Raw genomic sequence first — 8182 nt, 5'->3', positions numbered from 1 at the left:
CGCCACCGAGAGCAGTGGAGTTCCAGATCGATCTAGTACCGGGAGCTGCACCCGTAGCTCGCGCACCTTATCGACTAGCACCTTCCAAACTGCAAGAGTTGCAGAGTCAACTGCAGGAATTGCTAGACCGTGGATTTATCCAACCGAGTTCATCGCCTTGGGGCGCACCTGTTTTAGTCGTGAAGAATAAGGACGGATCTTTCCGCATGTGTATCGATTATCGTGAGCTGAACAAGTTGATGATTAAGAATCGATATCCCCTTCCCCGGATTGACGATCTTTTCGATCAGCTGCAAGGATCCAGCATTTACTCCAAGATCGATCTGCGATCCGGTTATCACCAATTGAGGGTGAAGGAGAGTGATGTGATGAAAACTGCGTTTAGAACCCGTTATGGTCATTATGAGTTTCTCATGATGCCATTCGGTTTAACCAACGCACCTACCGTATTTATGGATCTCATGAATCGTGTATGCAAGCCATACATGGACAAGTTCATTATCGTTTTCATAGATGATATCCTCATCTATTCCCGAAGTGAAGAAGAACATGAACAACATCTTCGACTAGTGTTGGAACTCTTGAGACGAGAGCAACTTTATGCCAAATTCTATAAGTGTGAATTTTGGTTGAAGGAAGTCCAATTTCTGGGTCATATTGTGAGTGATCAAGGTATCAAAGTTGATCCCGTAAAGATCGAAGCTATCAGCATTTAGGAAACCCCCACTACCCCGACTCATATCTGCCAATTTCTAGGTCTTGCCGGTTACTACGAAAGATTTATTGAAGGTTTCTCTCTAATTGCACATCCTTTGACCGCGCTGACTCACAAAGGGAAGAAGTTCGTGTGGGAAACCGAACACGAAACAGAATTTCAATGCTTGAAACAGAAATTGACCACCGCACCTATCTTATCTCTTCCTGAAGGCAGTGATGATTTCGTCGTATATTGTGATGCCTCGTAAAATGGTTTTGGTTGCGTATTGATGCAAAGATCGAAGGTTATTGCCTATGCTTCTCGTCAACTAAAGATTCACAAGCGAAACTACACTACTCACGACCTCGAACTTGGAGCCGTTGTCTTTGCGCTCAAATTGTGGAGACACTATATTTATGGAACTAAAAGTACCATCTTCACCGACCACAAAAGCCTTCAGCACATATTTGGTCAAAAACAACTGAACATGAGGCAGCGACGATGGATCGAGATGCTAAATGACTATGATTGTGAACTTCGTTACCATCCTGGAAAGGCAAATGTTGTAGCCGATGCCCTGAGCCGAAAGGAGAGGACGGTACCTCTTCGTGTCCGTGCCTTAAACATTACTATTCATTCAAATCTCAATAGCCAGATCCGAGTAGCCCAAGATGAGGCTCTCAAAGAGGAGAATATTTCTCAAGAACGCTTGAACATTCTCGTTTCACGATTCGAGGTTAAGGAGACTGGACTCCGATGCTTTGCAGGAAGGATTTGGGTACCTAGTTATGGAGATCTAGGGAGCCTTATACTAGATGAACCACAATTCGAGATATTCGATTCATCCAGGAGCCGGTAAAATGTACCACGATCTCAAGGAACAGTATTGGTGGCCTAATCTTAAGAAGGATATTGCAACTTACGTTGGTAAGTGTTTGACTTGCTCGAAAGTTAAGGCCGAACATCAAAGGCCATCTGGATTACTTCAACAACCAGAAATCCTGCAATGGAAGTGGGGAAAGGATAACAATGGACTTCATTACGAAGAGACCAAAGACGGTGGGCGGATACGATACCATATGGGTTATTATTGACCGTCTTACTAAATCTGCACACTTCTTAGCCATGAAGGAAACGGATACGATGGAGAGACTCGCTCAACTATACATCAAAGAGGTTGTATCCCATCATGGTGTGCCCTTATCGATTATCTCAGATCGCGATACCCATTTTGCTTCCAGATTTTGGCGTTCTTTGTAAGAAGCCTTGGGAACTCGTCTCGACATGAGCATCGCGTATCACCCACAGACCGACGGTCAGAGCGAACGCACGATTCAGACTTTGGAGGACATATTGTGTGCCTGTGTTATTGACTTCGAAAAGGCTTGGGAGAGACATTTGCCGCTAGCTGAATTCTCTTACAACAACAGTTATCATTCGAGTATTAATGCCGCACCTTTTGAAGCGTTGTATAGCCGCAAATGTCGTTCTCTTATTTGTTGGGCCGAATTAGGCGAAAAGCAAATCACCGGACCCGAGGTAGTCCATGAAACAACCGAGAAGATTGTCCAAATTCAAGTGAGACTTAAGGCAGCCCGTGATCGCCAAAAGAGTTATGCCGACCTTAAATGTAAAGACTTTGAATTCAACATGGGTGACCGTGTAATGTTGAAGGTCGCACCTTGGAAAGGTGTGATCCGTTTTGGAAAGCGCAGAAAGTTAAACCCGCGATATACTGGTCCTTTTAAAATCTTGGAGCGTGTTGGACCCGTTGCTTACCGTTTAGATCTTCCGACTCAATTAAGCTCAGTTCATCCTACCTTCCACGTATCGAATTTGAAGAAATGTCTTGCTGAACCGGAACTTGTTATACCACTGGAGGAACTTACGATTGATGAAAAACTTCACTTTGCGGAAGAACCTATCGAAATCATGGACCGTGAGGTTAAGACTTTGAAGCACAATAAGATTCCAATTGTTTGAGTCCGATGGAATGCCAAACGTAGACCTGAGTTTACCTGGGAACGAGAGGATCAAATGATGCAGAAGTATCCTCACCTTTTCCCAACTCCATCACCTGCCTCAGCTTAAAATTTTGGGACAAAATTTCCATTAACAGGTGGGTAATGTAACGACCCGACTTTTTTGACTTGTTTTTGTGCCTTGTGATTTTTGCGAAACTGCGTAATTGTGCGTACTGTGCTACTTTATACCCTGAAATCTTTATACACATGGCTTACTTTCATTTATGTGTTAAAATGTGCCTTTAAGTACGTAGGATGCTTAACTTGATCACCGGAAACCTTTATGACCGTTAGTGTCACTTGACGTTACGAACAAAATGCGTACTTTGTACACGTTTAACTTTTGTCGTAATCGGAATATTATGACTACGAAATCTTAATTATTATTCTTAAATAATAATTACTTGGGTTTTTGGAAGTTTAATTACGCGTAGTAATTTACTTATGCTTACTAGTTAGTCTTGTTGGACTTTCTACCTTGTTGGGCCTTAGCCCACCCTACACTAGTTAGTGGACTATTTAATTAGCTCAATTATTAATAGCTAGTGACCCATTAATATGTAAGACAAATGCCCATTTATTAGAGGGAACATGCTAGCATTTTTGTTAAGTATTATCCTTAATGTTGCATGGGATCCTAACATAAGCACCAACTTTAGACAACCATTAACCAAAAAGCAAAAGTGTGTCCCCCTTGTCCCCCTCCCATTCCAACGGCCATCACCACCACCCTCACCCTCATTCACCTATAAATACAATCCTTATTCCATCCATTTTACACTTGCTCTCATTTACATTTCACACACACTTACTCTCTTATTTCCTCTCTAGTCTTTCTCACTCTAAAACTTATAAGATTTTGAATTTCTTCTTCTTCTTCTCTTATCATTTTCGAATTCATCATCATCATTAAAGGGTCTAGCTTTTTAGCTTTGATCTTGATTACGTCTTGTAGATTCAAACTTGGATTTGAATCCTTCATGAACATGGAAGATTCAAGCTTTCTAGCTTTGAATCTTCACCTATTTTGTAGATCTATATCTTTTAACTTTAATCTTGTTATTTTGTTATAAAGATTAAAACTTATGTTTGTAATCTTCATGTAACTTAAAGATCCAAACTTTATGTTTCAAGATCTTCAAGAACAACCAAGATGCAAGCTTTCTAGCTTGAATCTTCATATCTTTTGTTGGATCTAAGTTTCCGAACTTATGATCTCATTATTTTGTTATAAAGATCAAAACTTGTGTTTATAGTCTTCATATAACTTAAAGATCTAAGCTTTATGCTTCAAGGTCCTCAAGAACACTAAAGGTTCAAGCTTTCTAGCTTTGTGACCTTATAACTTGTGTGAAAAGAATTCAAGCTCTCTAGCTTAGGGTTTCATCACTTTATTTGTCTTAGATTATGTTCATACTTGCTTGATTGAAGTAAAGTTTGTAGCTTTAGTTGTAAATGTAACTTGTAATTGTGTTAAGACTAAGGATATGATGTAACCTTGGTTCATCATCCATCTAAGACTCTTAAATGAGTTGTGTTCTTACTTGGTCTTAACATATTGTGTGTTGATGGTAGAATCTTGGTCAAGTTGATGCTAACCCATCAACGAGTTGTACACTTGAAGCTACAAGCATCAAGGATGAGAACCGTGATGAGCCTCAAGCACTAAGAACCCCACCGGAGCACCTTGCTTACTGTTTTCGGGATCTGATCAGGCTCCTGAGCTACTGGAAAAGTTGATTTTCAGATAGCTGGTTCGAGTAGATGACTTTCCATTTAAGACTCGTCTCAATCCGAGTTACGGTTTGGGATTTATTGCCTTTTCAAAATCACTACACCCTTGTAACGTTGTGCTGAAAATTCGGACCTACTCGCACTTAAACCGTCGTCACGGTCACACTATGACGAGTTTGAGTCTAGAAATTGGTCAGCAACTAGAGGACTCCCATACGGAACCATAGCCACTGATTACGCGTCTTTTTGATTTACGTAGAGGCCGTAGCAGCTGATCAAATTCAGCCTATTGTTTCAACCTCTATACTTGTTAACCTTACTTAACTTTTACAATGATGAATGATGATGATGATGATGACACTTAAACTTATTTTATGCACTATTAGAACTTATAAGGATAACATACTAACCTAGTAACCTTTGATTTAGGTTGACGACATTTCGGACCGACTTACTACTTGCACACCTTCGTATCAACTTGTATTGCTCATTCACTGTGAGTTATAGCATCCCTTTTTACTTTAATTATTTTGGGACTGAGAATACATGCGCTTTTTACGTTTTACATACTAGGCACGAGTACTTAAACTTTATATATGTGTGGGTTATACAACGGCATAAACTTTCCCCTTAGCTCGGTAACGTTTAGTCATTGGTTTTTGAACCGGTGAACACGAATCTTAGATATGGATCCATAGGGTTTGACATCCCCACTCGGGCTAGTCGCGGTAGTATTTAATGGGTGTTTAATACTTTGTAAACATACGCACTCGCCAAGTGTACTTTTAGGGGGTTATAAACGTTAAGTTAGTTACCAAGTGCCCACGGTTAAACATATACTTTTCATACTGTTTTGAAACACTAAAATCTCGTGGCCTACCTTACATTACTGTTACAACTTAAACTATAGCTCACCAACATCATTGTTGATGTTTTTAAGCATATTTTCTCAGGTGTTTAGAGGTTTGTTGCTTTCGCTGTTTAGACTTGCTGTCTTGGTGTTTAAACTTGCTGTTAAGGACCTGCTGTGCTAGAATTCCGCTGCATTACTTAGAGATGTCTCAATCATGGAACTTTTCTTTTGTATTCATAATTTATGTTATTTTCAAATAATGACTTTGTAACGACCTTTGTGTCACGTTATCTTTTGTAAACGCTATCTTTTTATGAATGCAAAACTGGTTTTCAAACAGCATATAGTGTTTGACCTTGTAATGATCCTGTTGTTGATGATTCGTACACGATGGTTTTGTACGGAGCGTCACAAAATGATAAGCAAAACTTTTTGACATGCACTAAGGTCGAAGTTCAGACTCATTAATGCATCTTAATATCTATCAGTTAGACACACTAATGCAAGACCTGGTTCGCTAAGACCACCGCTCTGATACCACATGAAGCTACCCATCCTAATCCATAAGGACGAATACAATAACATATGATTATATTGCGAGGTATTTGACCTCTATATGATACATTTTACAAATATTGCATTCATTTTTAAAAGACAAACTTCCATTACATCGAAAGTTGATAGATATGCATATCCTTTCATAATATATTTAAACTATGAATGACTTAATATTAATCTTGATGAACTCAATGACTCGAATGCAACGCCTTTTGAAATATGTCATGAATGACTCCAAGTAATATTGCTAAATTGAGCAAATGCACAGCGGAAGATTTCTTTCGTACCTGAAAATAAACATGCTTAAAAGTGTCAACCAAAAGGTTGGTGAGTTCATAGGTTTATCATAACCATTCATTTCCATAATTTTAATAGACCACAAGATTTCATTTTTATATTACACATAACCTGTGTAATAAAATAGTACGCATAACCTGCGAATTAAAATTCATTCATATGGTGAACACCTGGTAACCGACATTAACAAATGCATCTAGAATATCTCCAAATATAAAGGTACACTCATCTGTATATAAAATCGAAGTACTAAAGCATCTATAACCTGGATGGGGTTTGTTAGGCGCAATAGATCTATCTTTAGGATTCGCGTCAATTTGGGGGGTCTGTTCCCAAATTCTTAGGCTACCAAACTAAATAGGGTGATATCCGGTATAATAATCCAACCATAGAATGTAGTTTCAAGTACTTGTGTCTATTTCGTAAAACAGTTATAAAAACAGCGCATGTATTCTCAGTCCCAACAATATATATTGCAAAATCATTTAAAAAGGGAGCGAATGAAACTCACAATACTGTATTTTGTAGTAAAAATACATATGACGACATTGAACAATGCAGGGTTGGCCTTGGATTCACGAACCTATATCATTTGTATATTTATTAATATACATAATCGTAATCGATCAAATTTATATATATATATATATATATATATATATATATATATATATATATATATATATATATATATATATATATATATAAAACTTTATTAGTTATATTATTGTTATATTGAATATAGATATGTTTCATTTATTCATTTTGTTATATAAAAATATTAATTTTCGTTATGTTATATGTATTAAATATATTTTTAATATATATTTATATCATTTGTATATTAATAATAGTAGTTATAATAATATCAAAATAATATTAATAGTGGTATAAATGATAATAATTATAATATTAATAATAGTAATAATATTAATATAATTATAGTAATGATAAAAATCATAAATTTAGAATTAATTATAATAAAGTTTCAATAATAAAAGATGTGTTATACATACTTATACAATCCATAAATTTATTTAGTTTTCTTACGTATTTATAATATTATTTATTGTCATTACTAATGATTTTATCTCTATTTATATCATACTTATCGTACTCATGTTCATAATATCATCCATAATCTTTAATTTCAATAATAACACTAATAATAATAATAATAATAATAATAATAATAATAATAATAATAATAATAATAATAATAATAATAATAATAATAATAATAATAATAATAATAATAATAATAATATAATGATATTAATAATAATATTTCATTTTAAATCATTATTCAATTACAAGTATAATCATCTTTATAATCATTTTTGTATTTATAATCTGTATATGTATATAACCTTAACTAATAACTATTTTTACTTATTCATAACCATATTCATAATCATAGTAATACTAATAATAACAATAACAATAACAATAACAATAACAATAATAATTTATAGAAAAAAATGATAATAATAATAATAATAATAGTAATAATAATGATAATAATAATAATAATAATAATAATAATAATAATAATAATAATAATAATAATAATAATAATAATAATAATAATAATAATAATAATAATAATAATAATGATCTTTAATATGTAAAACTACCTTAGAAGCCCATTTTAAAAAGAATTGCACCAAGCAGGGATCGAACCCGATACCTCTCGAAACCAGACACCATCCTTTAACCATTCCTCCAGTTTGCATTTTTTGATTATAATCAGATTCTAATTTACTAAAATCGTATTTCTGTTTCCCTCTCTTTTCTTCTTCTTCAATAAATTAAATCGATCAGAGGTCAAGATATATTAACAATGAATTAATTATTAAGTTTTAGGATTTAAACTCGATACAGAAAACGACTAATGGTTGATGAATTTAATTAAAACAAAAAAAATAAATAAAAAAATTAAAAAAGCTGTAACAGGTCTGTAGAACACGACATGAACTCAAAATCGATTTCGAATTTTTAGTACTTTTTAGACTATAC

This window comes from Rutidosis leptorrhynchoides, chromosome 3 (genome assembly GCF_046630445.1).
Source record: "Rutidosis leptorrhynchoides isolate AG116_Rl617_1_P2 chromosome 3, CSIRO_AGI_Rlap_v1, whole genome shotgun sequence".
NCBI lineage: Eukaryota > Viridiplantae > Streptophyta > Magnoliopsida > Asterales > Asteraceae > Rutidosis > Rutidosis leptorrhynchoides.
The sequence above is the reverse complement of the archived record's forward strand: the minus strand, read 5'-3'. Positions refer to the sequence as shown.